This window comes from Podarcis erhardii (genome assembly GCF_964252035.2).
Source record: "Podarcis erhardii genome assembly, chromosome: 6".
Taxonomy (NCBI): Eukaryota; Metazoa; Chordata; class Lepidosauria; order Squamata; family Lacertidae; genus Podarcis; species Podarcis erhardii.
The window spans coordinates 33517957-33536461 of NC_138510.1; the positions used below are offsets into that span (position 1 = coordinate 33517957).

The window sequence follows — 18505 nt, forward strand, 5'->3', positions numbered from 1 at the left end:
GAATTTGTTGGTGCATTCATTGGCTGACTGATATATTAATATTTTCTAACCCACCTTTTGGCAAAACCAGGTCTTCCGTCTGCTTTTGTGCAGTAAGCCTAGCTGGGAAATGGGGAACGACGCGTCTCTTCTTCGCGGCTTCCCTTCCTCTGGCAAGGCCACTGTGGAGAGCCCGCCCCCTGGTCACTTTCAGGCAGCGAGTTCCTGCTAAGGCGCTTCTGCAGACTTCGGATGTGCGGAAGCCCCGAGAAGAAAGCCTGTCGATCTCACGCCCTAGCTTCTGACAACAGAAGGAAACTTAGCAATGCTTCCTTTAGGACAGGAAAGGAAAAACGGGGCGCATTTAAGTCCAGTCCCCGCTCTGTTTTTATTTATTTATTAAACGGAGCTTTACGATCGTTTCCTTGGAGCAAACTAGGTACCCCCGTTTCTGGAGGTTTAGTGAGGGACTTGGCGAGGGTCGGGCAAAGGAAATGATGTGGTTCTTGCGGGGGGGGGGGAGGTGTTTGTGTCACCATTCGCAAGATCCTATGGATAAGCTCTCCTTCCTTCCTTCCTTCCTGATCTAAGGGAGCGAGAGTATGTGCGCGTGTCAGTCACATTTTTTTTTAACGAGATCTTCTGGATAAACTGAGAATCTAAGCTCGCCACGGCGCACCACGCCCGTCCCTCTCCAAACCATTGTTGTCATTTAGTGAAGGAAGCCAACAGCTGGAGGAGAGATTTCCTGCCTCCCCTCTGCCCCCCCCCCAACGTATCAGAGAGAAAAAGAAGAAAAACGCAGGCGAGGGGCTGGTCCAAAGACCTTGGCAGGGGGATCCCCCGACCCACCCACCCACGCAGGCCTACGAGGGGCAGGCAGATGTCATCAGAAGGACCCCCCCCCTCGCCCCAAGACTAAAGGGTTTTCTCAGGCTCATTTTCTCGATGAGGAAGCCTGGCGTTGGACTAAGCAGCTCGCCAGAGCCTTTGAGTTTCTGGAGAAAGCATCAGAGGACGGGGAAAAGGAAAGAGAAAAGGCAGCGCGTGTGTGCGCGCTGGTGTGTCACGTCACGGCCGCCTGGCACCCTCCCTCTCTCCCTCCCTCCCTCTTTCTCAGACACCGCATAAAGAGCTGGCTGGCGTGTGCCGGAGGGGCACCGAGGGCCCACGTGACCGCCCCTCCCAGTCGGCATCCCCGGGGATCGGCACTTTGTTCAGGATGCTGCCGCTCGCCGCCCCCATTGTGGACTGAAGATCTTGGGCATCGCCGACGCGGAGGGGGCTGGGCGAGAAAGGCCGGCTGGCTGCTGGAGGGGGGGGGGCACCCTTCGCCGTCCCGACGGGGCGCTCGCTGGACTAAAAGGGGGACAGGGAAGGGGGGGGAGGCGCCGGAGGGGGGGTGCTGGGCGAGGACTGGCGGCGGATCTTCTTCTCCCCGAGGCAAAGGAGGGAGCCAAGGCAATGGGCGAAGCGCAGATCGCCTAGTAGGGTAAGTGGCTGACTTGGACGCGTGCGCCCAGCCCCGCGTGGATGCTTGTTTTGGGTGGGTGGGTGTCTGCGTGTGTGGTCCTCCAGGGGGCACATGCCAGGTTGGGGGTGGCCCCGCGAGGGAACCCCTCCGCTGCTGTGTCCCTCGAAGGCCAGCAGGATGCTCTCCAGCCGAGGCATCCAGCCCAGCCCACGGCAGCTCCGCGGAGAGCCTGGCAAGGAGGGGCTGTGCCGGATCCTGGTACATTCTGTTCGGCGGCGCTTGCCAAGCGGACGGAGGTCCAGGCAGGCTGCTTGGCGGGGCTGCTGCATCCCAGCTGCTCGTCCGAGGGCAGCGTGTCTGCTCCGCGAGACGGTGACTCAGCCTAAGGTCAGCGATGGGTGGGAATTGGGCTGGGAGGGCGGCCCCCCTGCTCTGTCCTGTCCAGGCTGGCAGAACTTGAGAGCACGAGGACGAGCCCGAATAACTTCTGGAAGATTAGGAGACTCGCAAACTCAGGCTGAGCGGTGGCTGGTGCCCGTCGGGGCTGGAGGGAGACTAACTAACAGCAGAGCTGGAGCCAATGACAGGTCGAGCCAACTAATCCTCGCTTTGTCCTACCCCCTGCTGAGTCCGACAAGGGGACGGAGACCGAGGAGGAGGAGGAAGCAGCTGACAGGCTGGCAACCCCCGGACAGCCTGCAGGTTAGAAGACGAGCAAGCGAGGGGTAACTAATGGAGCAGTACACCAGCCGCTCAGATCAACCGGCATCCACTGCTGAGGATGCAATCCTAAAATATAGGCAGCTGCTGTCATAGCATCATAGAACTGTAGAGCTGGAAGGACCCCAATGGTCCTTTAACCCAACGCCCTGCACTGCAGGAATCACAGCGAACCCCGCTGAGGTGGGCACAAGCCCCACGGAATTCAGGAGGACTTCTTCCTGAGTAGGCTTCGTTAGGCTGGCCGCCTTATTATGATCAGACAAGCTGCCTGTATGGGCTGCCCCCCCCAACTCTGAGTGCTTTCCATCACCTGCGAATCCTCCTTGCCGCCGCCCCTTCTCTCCTGTGTGTATTTGACACTTTCCCCACTCCTGACTACCCAGTTGTGTCACTCAACAATTTTATTTTGGGCTTGGGCTGCCACACAGGAAAAGCACGTGGATGTGCAGAAGGGGAGGCTGAGCAGAGAGAAGCCCCCTGGTTCAGCATGGGAGACATACTTCTGCTTCTGTCTTTGACGATTCCCTACCCACCTCTCATGCCAAGGCGGGGACTGGGATTTACTAACTTGATTTAATAAATGAAGACAGGATAGGATTTTACCAGTTATAGCTGCTTTTCTGGCAAAGGTAACTTGGGACATCACATCAGAGCAAGTGGCACCAAGATGCTCAAGGTGGAGTACATAATTTTTCCCTTCCCAATTTTATCTTCACAACACCCCTGTGAGGTTGGTTAGGCTGGAAGATGGCAACTGGCCACAGGTCACCCCAATCAGCTTCCTAGCTGAGCTGTGGATTTGAACCCTAGTCTCCTGGTCCAAGTTGGCATCTAGTCACTCCACTCTACTGTCTTTACACTGCACCACATTGGCTCTGCTGCAGCTCTATACATAAAGTTTTTAGATCCAACAACAGGAAAGTCCAATATGTCTGCAGTGAATGCATGTGTCGGAAAGATGAACTCATAGCCAGGGATCTGAGACTGACTATACAGATTGTCACGTATTGTGAGCTGTGGAAAGTTCCTCTTCCCGCCGCACATAGTTAAACTACTGGCTCTTGTAAGAGGCAGTGATGTGCACCAACTTGGTGAAAGGGAATTAGAGAAACACGTGGAGGATATGTGACCACTAGCCACAATGTTCTCCGTCTGCTGTTGGAGGCAGGCTCTCACATTATTATGGCACTTAGTCTCCTGCAATGTGAACAGCAGGATCATGTAGTTCTGCCCCACAAGGAGGTTTCGGACTTTGCCCCACCTCACTTTGTGCAGAAATCCCTGCTCTTTTCACAATGCATGCACAACAAAGATATGTCGCTGTTTATTTGTAACATCCCAAACCCCTCCAGACAATGAGTCTCGTGTGCCAGTGTGGCGTCCCCAGTCCCAAACACAGAGAGAGCTCAGCTTACAGCCTCCCTTTTTCATCATCAGCTCTACAGGCCACGAGGATATGAGCTTAAAGCTGGCTTGGCTGATTCCCTCTGTGTGTGTGTGTGTGTGTGTGTGTGTGTGTGTATTGTCAGAGGCTCCTGAGCATGACACAGGGGAGAAGTCATTTCTGGTAATAGTCTACCAGGAAATAGGCCAAATGGTCATTGGGCTGGGCTGTGGGCACTAAAGGGGAGGAAGGAGAGTCTGTGTAATCATCAAACGGTATTCCAATTCCTGAGGAAGCTGATAAATCATAAGGAACAAGCATGGCTAACAATGAATGGGGCTCATTCTTCCTTTGGAAATCAGGCTCCCTGTGTTTTGTTTTGGTTTTGTTATGGTATGTGTGTGTGTGCGTGCTTTACCGCTAGTTTGCTCTGAGCTGGGTTAAGCGGTTTTAGCAAAAAAAATGTGGGTTTTGTTGCTGTTGTTACATACGTAACAAATACACACCATGCCTCTGATAACAGGCTGCGGTACAGACACACTAAGCAAGAGGCAGTCTGGTCTTCAGAAAATTCAAGGATCTGCATCTAGGAAGCACAGACAAAGAGAAGTAAAACAGCAGGGAGGAGGGGAGCAATGTGTGTCCAAGGACCACCCAGCAGAGTACCAGGCTCTTTTTTTGCCTCTTACAGCCAAGCTGGCACGAACCCCACCTGGACTAGGAAGACCCGAAGCTTAATCTTCCAAACCTTGATTATTCTTAACAGTGAGACATTTGAATTCATTGTTATTAAAATGATCTCTCTTGTTTCTCCAAGCCTGCTGTATTAATTATTTGGATTGCTGGTGACATTGTTGCTGTAATTCGTCCGGAGCCTGCTGGGATAGGGTTGGCAATATATAAATGATGACACGGCTCTCCTTTTATGAAAAAAGGGCCGCGAGGTTTATTTGCTCACATTTGCCTAGCCGGGTGAAGCCTTGAAAAGCACAGCAGATGCAACACAATAACCCTTGTTTGTTGAGTGGCAGGCTGGAGGTGGCAACAGCTTGGCACAGATCCCTAAAGGGAGTGCCCCCTTCCTGCTGCCATGGCTCTTTGGTGAATATCACTCCTGCCGTGCTTGGCTTTTAGCTTGTTTCTGAGCAGATCGGCCTGCCACAGTTTCATCCTGGTGGTCACCTGGGCTTCTTTTGGAACATTCGCTTGGGGAGAAAGGAGAATCTTGGGAGGTTAATTTTTGGGAAGTTCAGATGCATATAGAATAGGCTGGTTCTGTGTCGGTTGCAGCAGGAAGCTGAATTCAGGCTCAGCGTTTTCATTTCTCAGCTGGGCAAACAGAGGCTTGGAATCCTCCCTTTGCCTTCTCGAAGCTGGCCTTTCCATCATATCGCTGCCAGTAGGAAACCTTGGCAACGCTGCTCTTTGGGTGCACCTGTTCTATTGATGGGAATGTTGAGAACGGCCATCTCAGGTTAGAACCAGAATGAGGAAGACCAAGCTGCTGATGGCACTGCAGGAGTGATGCTCACAGACATCAAGAGATCAAGGGGGTTAAGTCACATGGCCAAATAGGCATGTGAAATGTTGAGTGAGTAGGCTGGAGTTGGAGCTGGCCATTGTGTCAGAGCAGCTTTGCTGTATCTCCAGCTCCCAGCTTGGCTTACGCTGCATGGGGTCAGGGCTCCCATGCCTCTCCTGTAAGCTTTGAGGTGGGGCAGAGTGAGCTGAGCCTCTGGGGGAAATGCAGCACTTTTCCATTTAACTCACATCCGGGCTTTTTGGCTTGGTCGTGAATTTGTGCAATAGTAAGGAGGAAAAGGTCTAAATGGTGGAAACGAACATTTGAGACAGGATCTCTAGATGTTTTGAACCTGAGCGATAAAGCGCCTAATTCTCAGGCAGAAGGTCCCAGGTTTAGTCACCGGCATCTTCAGGCTGGGGCAGGAATGTCCCCTGTCCCTGGAATGTCACTGGAAAACCAATGTCAGTCAGAGATGACAAAAATGGTCAAACTCAGTATAAGGCAAGTAGAAACCCACCCAACTCTGCTGAGATTAAGGCATAGATGATGAAGAATGTTGCAGGAAGCTTTTCCCACTCTGGTGGGGGAGATGTAGCCAGAGCGGGGAAATTGGCTGATTCAGCTCAGAGGAAAGATCAGCATTTGCTGCCCCAAGAGCTGCTTTCTCCGCTATTGATTATCCTGCACTGGAGGCCTCAGAAGGTAAGCAAGCTCATTAGGCCTGCCTAAGCAACACAGAAAGAGGCTGTCTGTTTTAAGTTGGCAAAAACCAGAGGCAGATTCCTGGAAGAGGACCCTGAGAAAGCTAAATGATGTTCCATATTGGACCAGCTCATCAGCCAAGATTTTCTAGCTCTTATTTTAGCCTGGGGCATTGATTCCCAAATGGGGAGTCTGGTCCCATCAGCAATCATGGGAGACTGTCAGCAATGAGTGCCTGAAATGATGGAGGATAATAGTCTAAATGAGGAGGGAAGTGATGTATTGGCAAGAAGGAAATGTTGAACAGGTGGAGTCCTCAGTACAGCTAAACATTTTAGTAGCAATGGAAAATTTGTTCTATGGAATCCGTAGGGTTGGAGAATCTCTGCTATAGTGCCACACACTCTGTTTAGAAGACCTTCAAGCTGGTGTTGTCTTGCTTTCTACTGTCCACTTCCAAGACCAGACCCAGGGGAAGGGAATGGCAGTCCGGTCGTATGTCATCATGTTAGCTGCTATAGTGTAGGCAGAAGTTGGTTCTGCTGTCTGAAGCTAACATAAAGACATAAAACAGGTATAAACAGAGAACTCCTGGATGCCAACATCCAGGTTTGGGGCAAGTACTCTCTGGTGAGAGAACACCAGCAGATATTTAAAATCACAAAACATGCAGCAAAGTAAAGTGTGGAAATATAGGCTGTTAGACCTTTAAAATATGCTCTTGTAAGTTCCTTCCAAAGTTTCCCTCTTCCCCAGGCATTGAAAAACACAACATGTTTGGTAAATTAAAAACAGTTTACTTACAAACTCTTCAAAGGTCAGATTCATACAGCATTCAGAAAATGCAGGCAGTAAAACTTGGCTTAGTTACAGTGGCAAAAGTTCCTAAATTAGTATAGAAACTCAAGAGAGGCTTGTTAGAGCCATGTGGTCTGAGCTTGGATCAACCAGCCTCTTCACACACTGAGTTTCTCAGGTAGACTTGATTACCTTCCTCCCAAGGTGATGTAGAGTGACTTTATGGCATTAACCCCTTCCTGCATCAAATGAATTTAAGCCTGTTGGGCCTATGAATCTGGTTATCCCCACATATCTCAGGGGTGTGTGAGTGTTTCCAAAAACACATACAGTATAAATAAAAAAATAAAAGTAATGAAATTTCAATCCATATGGAAAGTCAAATAAAATTATTTTGGGGGATCAGGTTTTAAAGGGGTTAGGTTAGCTAAAAAAGGTAGTGTTGGTTTAAAAAGGTTGAGCAACACTGCTGTAGATAATGAGCTAGATGGACTGTTGGTCTAACTCAATATAAGGCAGATTCCTGTATAAAGAGCTGGGGAAAAGACTGAACCCAAACCTACTCCAGTTGAGATTGTTCCTCTTGGAAGGTGTCCCATAGGAGAAACCAGGTGCCTGGGTGGGATCTTTGTTTACAGCTGACATCAAAGCCTGGTGTGTGGCAGGAATCTCTGCCATGGAACCGATTCAGGATATCCTGGGGTTGGCCTGTAACAAAAACAGCACCAGCCGACCCAGAGTGTTGCTTTAATAGCTACCGGGGCCCTTGCCCTCTTGTGTGAGCAGCAGGCCCCGGCTGCAGGAGATAGGCTTATAAATAGACTGCAGAGATCCCATATTTTTCCTGTTGAACAACAGCCACCCCTGCTGTGGCCAGCAAGGCAGGAAAAAGGTGTTTCCTCATGGCAAGGTCTGTCGTGGGACCTGATGGGGCCTCTCTCTGGGTGCCAGATGGGGCAAGATGAGAGCAGCGGGGAGATGAGGTTTCAACCACGAACTCCCCAGCATCTGCTCTGGGCTTCAGCACTTTGTCACCGAGTCCTGTGGGACAGCCAGAGCCTCTGCTTCCCCAAGAAGCAAGTGCCTGAGACCAGATATCTCCTGTCTGCCCTTGGGCCAAACAAGACTTCCCATCCCAGATGGCCCCAGCATCTGCCTGCTGTATCCATACGCTGTTGCTTATTGGCCTACAGGCTGCCGGGAAGAGCACTGCAGCCGATTCCTGGTAAGCAACTTGGTAAGACACACAGCTGCTCGCCCTGCCTCCTCTTTGCTTTGTCATCTGCTTGCAACTGCTGCTGGCATTTTTTATTCATAGGCAGGAGGCAGCTTCCTTATATACAGAGTCAAGATGGTTTGGTCCATCTAGGATTGTTTAGAGATGGATGAGCAGTGGCTCTTAGGGAAAAGAACATTCCCAGCCCTATCTGGAGATTGGAACTGGGACCCTTTGCATGCAAGGCAAACAGGGGGTCTCATGTACAGTGGTACCTCAGGTTACAGACGCTTCAGGTTACGGACTCCACTAACCCAGAAATAGTGCTTCAGGTTAATAACTTTGCTTCAGGATGAGAACAGAAATTGTGCTCTGGTGGCACGGTGGCAGCAGGAGGCCCCATTAGCTAAAGTGGTGCTTCAGGTTAAGAACAGTTTCAGGTTAAGACCTCTGGAACGAATTAAGTACTTAACCCGAGGTACCACTGTATTTCTTCGCTCACCGTTCTGAGAATATCCAAAAGCGCAGAATAAAGGCAGCTTTTAAAAGTCACCCTCCTTGTTTCTCTGTGGGGAAGCATCCTTCCATGAGAGATTAGTGTTTCTTTATATATATATATATATATATATATATATGCTTTCGTAGATTTTCACGGGTACAGGAATGCAGGTTTTGGTGTCCTCGGGTGTCTTCCCGTGTAAAAGTTGGGGTGTCTAGGCGACGTTTCGACGAGGTCTCACTCGTCATCTTCAGGCTGGTGCTTTCGGCTTCTTGTTACTGGAACAGAGGAACTCTCTGTTCCAGTAACAAGAAGCCGAAAGCACCAGCCTGAAGATGACGAGTGAGACCTCGTCGAAACGTCGCCTAGACACCCCAACTTTTACACGGGAAGACACCCGAGGACACCAAAACCTGCATATATATATATATATATATATATATATATATATACATATATATATATACATACACACATACATATACAATTTAACAAATCATTCCAAATTTTTGCTCAATGCCAATTTAGTTGTTGTTTCTTCATGGAGTTGATGTTGTGCTTTGCGGGGGGGGGGGGGAGAAGCCCTGTCACTTTATTTTAGTGACTGCTTAAGGTAGGAAAGAGGCGCACCAGGAGGGGTTGGATGTGGGTCGTTGCTGGGGGCTCCCCTGCATGGTTATCTCTGCTTGGCAAGTCTGCTTTTAATTACAACAAGGCCTTAAAAGAGGCACACGTGTTGAAGGAATTACTGTCAAAGAGTCCTGTGGTATTAGGAGGCAGCACTTTTGTTGTTGTTGTTGTAGGGGATTTTGTGGATCCAAGCCTCACCTTGTCAGAAATATCGTATTGGCCCGAATATACGCCGCACCTTTAAAATTCATGGGGGGGGGGGGAGAGAGACAATACCTGAATATAAGCCGCTCCCTTAAAATTCTGCAGGCACTCACACCAGTTCCATTTTACCGTATGTCTGTTTCAGCAGCGATATCATAAAAGCCTATTTTTGTAAGGTCATGAATTTAAGTCGCACTTTAACCCCAGAGTCGTTCGTGATTGGACTTACCGTAACTATCAGGGGTCCTTTACCTTTACCTTTGAACTTTTCACGGTCGGAATTTGGGGAAAAAGTGAGGCTTATATTCAGGCCAATACGGTAACTGGAGAAATCTCTCCCTCCCCTCTCCCGCCCCCACTTCTTCACCTTCTCCACCTTATTATATATACACACACACACACACATTCTTTTACAAGAACACACACATCCAGTAGCTGTGATGAATGAAATGAAGTGACTGATTCTGTAACAGTCATGAAAAAAGAAACATGACAAATTAGGATTCAAATAAGCTTTCAGCACTGGAAATTAAAGGACACCTTTGTTTAAGTTTCTGTTATCTTATTTAGCTTTGCTGTGTGTATGGGCAGTGGTGAATTTTGGGCTTAAAAACAAACAACTCCTCCAACTCTACAGATCACACCTGATATAATCTGTCCTGTGCAGAAGCGTAGGTTGCAATCCTGACAACAACATCTGCTTGAAAAGGAGCAATTCCTACTGAGTTCAGTGGGACTTACTCCCAGGTAAGTGGAGTTAGGAGTGCAAACTAAGGCATCATGCCACCCACAGCCATTTTCCTAAATGGATTTTACTTAAATGTAGAGAAAAGTATGTATTCTATGCAGACTTGCTGTCTGTTCCTTATTACAAGGAATGGTTCCATGTAAGGGAATCTAATTTGTTGGACACACTACACAATGCATAAAGCTAATTTAAAACATTTCAATGCCAGTATATTCTAAAACAGTGTTTGGCATACATTGTTATGTGCATCAGCCTTCTCTAAGCTGGTGCCCTCTAGGACCACAACTACCATCAGCTCCAGCCAGAATGGTCAGTGGGCATGAATGAGGGGTGTTCAGGCAAGCGACACCTGTGGATTATCTGGTTGTTGGGTTGAGATGGGAATCTGAAGCTACTGTCTGAGGAACCCTGGCTACGTCTGATGACCAAAGGCAGAATTTCTTTTTCTTCTTTTTTTGCCAAATCATTTTTATTGATTTTCCAAATTTTAATTAATCAACCACAATTAAAACAAATTTAATACAGCCCCCCCCCCAAAAATTGGCTTCTCACACTCTTTTCTCAATGTGCCCATAATTTCCTCTTGTTGCTGCATTGTTTTCCAACATTCTATTCCCTATAGTTCACATTCTATTCCCTATAATTAACCATATGTATATGTATATGTATATGTATATGTATATGTATATGTATATGTATATGTATGTGTGTGTGTGTGTGTATATACAATATATACACACACACACACACACACACACACACAATCCTTAAGCATCAGCTATCCATCCGCTGAGGCAAATGCAGAATTTCCATGTTTCAAACCCAAGCAACTCCTGCTCTTTGGAGATCCACTGCAATATTTCCTTTTGACTTTGCTTCTCTTGCCCGAGAGTCGCAAGAGCTGGCTGAATGGCAGGAGAAAGCCTATCTCATTTCACTGACGGGGCATTATCTCACAGGATGATTACTATGACATGGCGGCTTCTTTAATGTATTTACATTAATTAAACCAGGCTAATTTGAAAGTGAGAATGTAGGCTACAGCATTGTACAGTACTGTATACCCAAACCCTTTGTCTATAGCTTCCCTGCAATTCCTCAGAGGAGCCAGCAGGAGGAGCAAGTAACTCACTTTAAATCCAAGCCCAGCCCTTCCCTTTCCTCCCTAAGTTTACAATTCAGCTGAGCATCTCTTCCAGCCAGTCGTCTCCCTCAGCAGTTAGTGAATTAAATGCAGCCGGTTGAGAGATTTGGGAGGTGGCTCCGAGATCGGCAGAATCTCCCGGGACTCGGCAAGTGAGCTGGATCAATGGCTGATACACTGGAGCTAGCATAATCATGAATATTCTTTGAAAAGCGATGGAAATACTCTGGGTGAGCCAGACAAGGTAGGGAGCAGCTGGGTAACTTAGCAACAGAGACCCTGCGCTGACCATTTCCACAAAGTATGCTGTCTGAGCCCAAATTTCCGAGAGGATGAGGAAGTCCTATGATGTGGGCCCTTTCTCTAGGGCCTGCCAGTCATCAACATAAAGCTGGATCACCCACTGGTCACCAGTTTAGCCCAGTGGAGGGAATAGTATCTCACTGGTTCATCACATGCTGAGCACACAGGCGACCTGGTTTTATTTACATTCTTTTTGCATTGATATCCTACCTTTTTCTCCAGGGATCGCAAGATAGTGTCCATGGCTTCCTCCCTCCGCATTTAATTCCCACAATAACCCTGTGAGGTAGGTTAGGCAGAGAGGCAATGACTAGCACCCAAGGTCACCTAGTGAGCTTCATGGCCAAGTGGGGATTTGAACCCTGCTCTCCCAGGTCCTAGTCCAACACTCTAACCACTACACCACACTGGTTCAATTGGTGGCATCTCTAGATAGGGCTTGGAAATATTCCTGTCTGAGTTGCTGCTGGGCAGGACTGAGCTAAATGGCCCAATTGACTGCTCTCAGCATAAGGCAACTTCTTACGTATCTAAGGCTGGATTCAGACAGACGTGTTTTTGCCCAAAGTGTTGACTGGCAGCTAGCAAGTGGCAGATGGAAATACCTGGCGCTAGGTTGTCAAATGAGTATTTTGAGAAATAGGCTCCATAGATATTGCTCACAGAGTACAGTGGTACCTCAGGTTACATACACTTCAGGTTACAGACTCCGCTAACCCAGAAATAGTGCTTCAAGTTAAGAACTTTGCTTCAGGATGAGAACAAAAATCGTGCTCTGGCAGCACGGCAGCAGCGGGAGGCCCCATTAGCTAAAGTGGTGCTTCAGGTTAAGAACAGTTTCAGGTTAAGAACGGACCTCTGGAACAAATTAAGTATTTAACCTGAGGTATCACTGTACACTAGTTTTTCATAGCTCATCCCGCCAGAAAGCAGATGTTGGTTCACCCTACAATTCTACGTAATTTTTTCCTGTGAGTGAATCCCATTAAGTTCACTGGGATGAACTTCCAAATAAGGATCCCATTGCATGTTTCTAACATTGAATGGTTGGGCTGCATTGCTAACCATGGAAAGAAAGTCCTAGGCAGAATTAGGCATACTTATCTCCACGGATTTCAACTGGTTTGAGCACCTCCAACCCCAGCCCTGCATAGTTAGAAGGCTACAACCCTATTCTCAATTACTAGGACATATGTCTGAGTAAACATGTATGTTGCACGCAGCCAGGCTGTAAATCTAATTTCAAGGGGATTTAAGCAAATCCCCTGAATTGTTCCCGGTGAGCTTTTCAGAAAACACCTGTGTAACTCTTTGGGGAAGTATATTTCAAATCCTCCTAGGGACAACTGTAAGAAATACTCGCAGTTGATTTTGCAGTTCAGTGCATGTCCAGGGTTCAAGTTCAGTTCATATAGAAGGATTTTTCATGTAAACTGATAGGATAGGCTAGGTTTTATCTGTGTTAAATGAATGATGATTTTATGGCTATGATTTCATGGCACTGCACAATGTAAAAACAGCTCTCCTTCTTAGGAGCACTCTTGCAAGATGTGTTTAAGGAAACGTAGTTTGAGAGCGGCATTTTAAAAAGGAACGGTAGGCAGACAGGCAGGCAACCAGGAAATTGAAACATTCTTTTCTTCATCCAGAGGCAGGAGAGTTGCATACTGAGCATGATCCAGGCTGGCTTGTCTGGAGGTAGATGATGCTTAAAAGCCAATTCCCCTAAAGTAACAATGAGCTTTTTCCCAACACAATGCATAAAATGGGAGACAGGCTTCAGGGACTGTGGTGGGGGTAACGACAACAACAACAACAATGGTAATAATAATAAATTTATTTATATGTCACCCATCGGACTAGGTTGCCCCAGCCACTCTGGGCAGCTTCCAACAGTTTAAATAACTGTCCTCTCTTCACTTTTGCTAAATCCTTGGTAGTACCATCAGCACAGTATACAAGACATTGCGGAATGCCTGTTAGACCCCCTTGCAGTGAAATCAAATGGCTCAGGTGCAACATAGTTTCTCTAAAACCAGGGATGGGGAACCTGTGGTTCTCCAGATATTGCAGGACTACAACTCCCATCACCCCTGAACATTAGTCATGTTAGTTGGGGCTGATGGGAGTTGTAGTCCCCTGCCAAAAAAAAAAAAAAAAATTCTGACAGGCATTAGATTTGAGGGAGGCTGTCCTAAGCAATGTGATTGGTTGCTTCAGAAAATGTCTTCCCTCCTTGGAGGAATGCATGCAGCTGCAGTGCAGAAATGTTTGAAATGGCTTTGCCTGGACCGGCTGGATTGCATGGGATGAACTGTCAAGTAGAGTTGATAGCTGCAGTCTAGAGATGGATGCTCTTTGCATTCCTCAATGAAACCAGAGAGTCAGCACCTGCTGCTTCCACTTCACGTTTGACTCCGTCCTTTCAATCTACACCCTGCCCACTGTAGCCCCACAACTGAAGAAAGCCCTAGGGAAGGATCTGAGACTGGGACCATGCCTGCAGCTGAATGAGGGGGCAAAATAGATGGAATTCCTTGAGTCGACAAGTGTAGCTTTGGTGGCAGGTGCCCAGGGGGACTAGCAGGGTGGAAAGCCCAACAGTGTTGTTGTTGTTTAGCCGTGTCCGACTCTTCATGACCCCATGGACCAGAGCACACCAGGCACTCCTGTCTTCCACTGCCTCCTGCAGTTTGGTCAAACTCATGCTGGTAGCTTCAAGAACACTGTCTAACCACCTTGTCCTCTGTCGTCCCCTTCTCCTTGTGCCCTCCATCTTTCCCAACATCAGGGTCTTTTCCAGGGAGTCTTCTCTTCTCATGAGGTGGCCAAAGTATTGGAGCCTCAGCCCAACAGTAGGTGGAGGCAGAGTCAACTCAGGCTAGTTTTGCCCCCATCCTCCTCCATGCCAAGCTATACAAGCATAACACAGAGACCAAAGAGGAGGAAGCTGACAGCCAAGGCTGGATATAAGCAAGAAAACAGGCAAGGGAAGATGGTGAGGCAGTGCCGCATTTGCCCTAATAGATGGAAGTGGAAGAATAACCTTTCCAAATGTTGAATTTCTATACAAAGAGAAAGCTAGCATGTTGTAAGCCAGCCCCTTTGCCTGTCATGGTAGTTTTCTGTTTTCAGGGAATTATTAACATAGGGAAGAGCATTTTAAAGGCAATCTTCTACCTGCTGTGAAGCTGCCTGTTTCGGCCATCTCATTCTGCTGCACACGTGGTTTGAGCCTAAGAGAGAAGGAGTGAGGGCTGAAGGAAGGAGAGCTGGGCATGGCCTAAAGCAGGGACGGGGGACCTATGACCCTCCAGATGTGGATGGACTCCAACCTCTCTGAGCCCCAGCCAGTAGGGATGATGCAAGTGGGAATTTGGAGGGCTGCAGTTTCCTAGAGCTAGAAGGGTGAGGAAAGCTGGAGCCTATATATTTGGTTGGAAAGAGCTGGCTGCATCTTTGACTACAGGTCTCCATTAGTGACTGATATTGTGCATTGCTTCAAAAATAAATCTTGCTGCCTTTAATGAAGCCGGTTCCCTAATAAGTGCATTTGGAAATGCAGCCTTAACATGGTATGACAAGAACAGGAGTGCCCTTCCAACAGCAGCGCAACACACCCATCTTTTCAGGCAGCACTTGGCTAGTTCACTAGCATGACCAGATGAAAAAGGAAATGGGGATCCTGTGCTTTCCATTTTTGCAAGACAAACAGCAGCTGTTGGATTTCCCTCTTCTACACAACTCTGAAAGGGGCACAAGTCATTTCCTCTTTTTCAGCTGGTCACCCTGCAGCTCTCTTAAAGCTCTGGGTGCTCTTTCTTTCTTTCTTTCTTTCTTTCTTTCTTTCTTTCTTTCGTATTCCAATTTAAAAAACCAACATATCTCATCAATATGAACAATAAACTCAGAAACATGTAAATAATATATAGCTCTGGGTGCTTTGACATGAGATGAGACAGCTCTATAGCTCATTTTCAATGCAAGCCAGCATTTGTGTTTGAAGTCTGGGGAGTGAGAGGGGAGCTGGTTGCTTTCTGAAGATGTCAGGCAGCGACTGGATGCGTCAAGTAATGGTTCTCCTTCCTTCCCCTATTCAAGTCATAGGAACCTGCAGTGAACTGTTTTGTCAAGGGCTGATATGCAGGCATTATTTGCAGGAGGAAATTACAGCAAGGAAATAATAAATACTAGATGGTGCATTGAAAATAATGCAAATGCATTATATTTGCACATACCTGCGCAAGGAGGTAGTGAAATTTACATGGAGAATAAATGCCCACCAGAACTGAGTAAGCTGAGGGACTGTAGCCATGGAACTATGACTAGGGAGTTGGACAGGCTCATCAACTAACTCCTAGGAACCACTGGAAGATCTCCCAAAATTGGGGTGATCAGATGAGACCGAGGAAAAGGCTCCCAAACTTTTGCTGTTGTCCAGAAGAGAGAGTTTTAGCATGATGGGGCTACTCTCAAATAAGCATAGATACTTTAAAAAATTACAACAGACCCAAACAGCTGCTGTTCTGAAAAGCAGTGGCGGAGGAACCCTCTCTGGCACCCAGGGCGGGACGGTACAGTCGCCGTGCGAGTGGCAGCCCATACAGATGCGTGTATGGACAGTGCGCATGAGCGGCAGCCCATACAGATGCCATGCAAGAGGCAATCTGTATGGATGATGCACGCGAGTGGCGCCCATACTGACTGTGCATGCGCCCTCGGCCACTCTACAGTTGGGGGGAGGCAGTGGGCCCCTGCTGAAAAGCAAGTGAAATGAATTCCTTTCTGACTTTAGTGTGCATGTGAAATGCGGAGGCACAAGCCGGAAGGAAGGAACTCTGATGAGATGGAAGAATGGGGCAGTGGGGTTGCATAAAATGGGGTTGGGGGGCCACAGGTGGACTCACCTATGTCCCATAAGTATACAGAAAATACTTGTTTGTAGATATCAGGCCAGCAAAATGTGGGGCTTTACATATATATTTTTTTATTTTAAAGGAAGCCAGCGCTGTCCCCAGCAGATGGCAGCACCATTTTAGAATAAATCTCCTTCAGGACAAATCTCTCTCTGACTGCAGTAACGAAGCATCTGTGTGAGGGAGCCTTCTGTTTTCAAACGCCAGGACTTGTGAGCTTTCGATTCTTCTGGTGGTCGTTTATGCACTCGGCAAAAGCTTTCCAAAAAGTCAGGAATGCAAACACCCTTTAACTGCGTTGCCCACATAGTTAGCTGAGCTTGAATCCGGGCGAGACAGAGGCACTGTGAGCGAGCGGTTCCTGTCTCTGAGAAATTGGTCAGGTGAGCTGTGTGCCCTGAAAGGGGCTGCACTCCCCTGAAGAGGCAGGTAGACAGTCTGAGGGGACTTCTGGACCCTCTGCTCTGTCACTGGTGTGGAAGCGCCTTCTGCCAGCTATGCCTGGTATGAGAGCTACAATTGTTCCTGGACTGGGACAGACTGACCACAGTAGGCACTGGTGATTTCCAGACTGGATTCCTGCAAATCACTCTTTGTGGGGCTTTCCTTGCGGTTGATCCAGAATCTGTAATTAGTCTGCAGCATGGTAGCTGACAGAAATGAGACCTGTCGGCATATCACACCTCTGCTCAGAGAACTGCCCAGCTTGCCAATTGGTTTAATAGGCCAAGGTTTTGCTGTTGGTATATAAATCCCTTAACAGCTTGGGACCAGTTGGCTTGCGGGATCCCCTTACCCCAAAAGTGCCCACTCAGCCACTTTGATCTGCAGAAGGGCACATGCAACACGATACTTGCTCTAAGCTTGTAACAAACCATTCTTTCAGCGGGGCAGCAATTATACTTTGGAACTCCCTGTCTAATGAAATAAGGCAGGTGCCTTTGCTGAATTCTTTCAGCATCTGCTTAAATTTTTTTAGCTTAGGCAAGCCTATCGGAACATGTAAATATTGACATGTTTTACTCTCTTTTTAGTTTGCTGCTCATTTTAATTATTTTTAATACTTCTAATTACTTGTTTTTAAATGGTTTTTTGAATGGATTTGGATATTTCTTATAAACCTCTTAGAGTTTTGGTTCCTATCCAGTGGTATATAATAATAATAATAATAATAATAATAATAATAATAATAATAATTTATTATTTGTACCCCGCCCATCTGGCTGGGTTTCCCCAGCCACTCTGGGCGGCTTCCATAAAAACCAGAGATACACTAAAATATCACAGATTAAAAACTTCCCTGAACAGGGCTGCCTTAAGATGTCTTCTGAATGTCAGGTATAATTTTGTTAAACAAATTACTAATTAAATTGGATAATATTCCTGGCCTCTACAGACTTCCTTTCAGTTGTGCACTCATGATTATTTGTGCTCCCATTGCCATTTGGGTGGTCCCACATGATTCTATATTTAAATGCTTTTTGCACCTGCAAGTTTTCAGATGGTCATACTGCTTTATTTCCAATCGGTGAAAATCATGTGACTGCTGAAATCCTGTAATGTTTCAGACCACAAATGTTCTAGGCTTTTTGTGTGTGTCCTGCTTTTATTCTGCTACAGCCCCTCTGGACAGCAATAGTTGTGATAGCATTGGGGGAAGCATCACACTACAAATGTGTTATTATTGTGTCAAACAAACATTGCCGAATAAAGCACCAGTCTGGAGGGGCCCTTAGTTGCATGTCAATTTCCAAATATATCTATTTAAGGTTCAGGGAAGCTCAGCATTTCCTGACACTTAGGATGCAACCGATTTGGAGGCAGAGTGGTTCTGAAACAATCTGGAGGTTGCTTTTTCAGTTTCATTTCTTTTTTCTTTATGAAAAATATATTTAAGCTGCTTATTCTGTTTTTTTAAACAAACAAACAAACAACCAAACCCTGCTTATAAAACTGCATGCAATATAGCAAACAAAATATTGACAGAAGGGCTTGTAAATGTCACCAAGCATGCACACACCAGGTCAGTTATGCTTGATCTACTTCTTATCCTTTAATAATTCACATGTCCTCATAAAACGTCCACTGTGTTTTTCTGAGAACATGGCCTGCTATGCTTTCAGATTTCCTCAGGAAAAGAGAGTTAGAGCCATCTTACACTGCAGTCTCGCTCTGCGCATATATGAACACAGTCAAACCAATCCTGAATTAATTCTCTCAGGCTTAGCTTGTAACTTACTCCTGCCAAGTAGTAGGGAAT

The 18505-nt window shown here is 47.1% G+C and overlaps 1 protein-coding gene across 5 annotated transcripts in view; it reads left to right on the forward strand.

The window, feature by feature from the left end:
- Positions 1 to 1127: 1127 nt before the first annotated feature.
- The window catches only part of NAV1 (neuron navigator 1), a 278297-nt gene continuing 260919 nt past the window's right edge, over positions 1128 to 18505 (forward strand). For 4 of the 5 annotated variants that reach the window (XM_081866971.1, XM_081866977.1, XM_081866978.1 and 1 more), the window contains exon 1: positions 1128 to 1471. The gene's annotated coding sequence lies outside the window, so the exon portion shown is untranslated. The remainder of the gene's footprint in view (positions 1472 to 18505) is intronic. The other variant, XM_081866980.1, reaches the window with a different exon arrangement.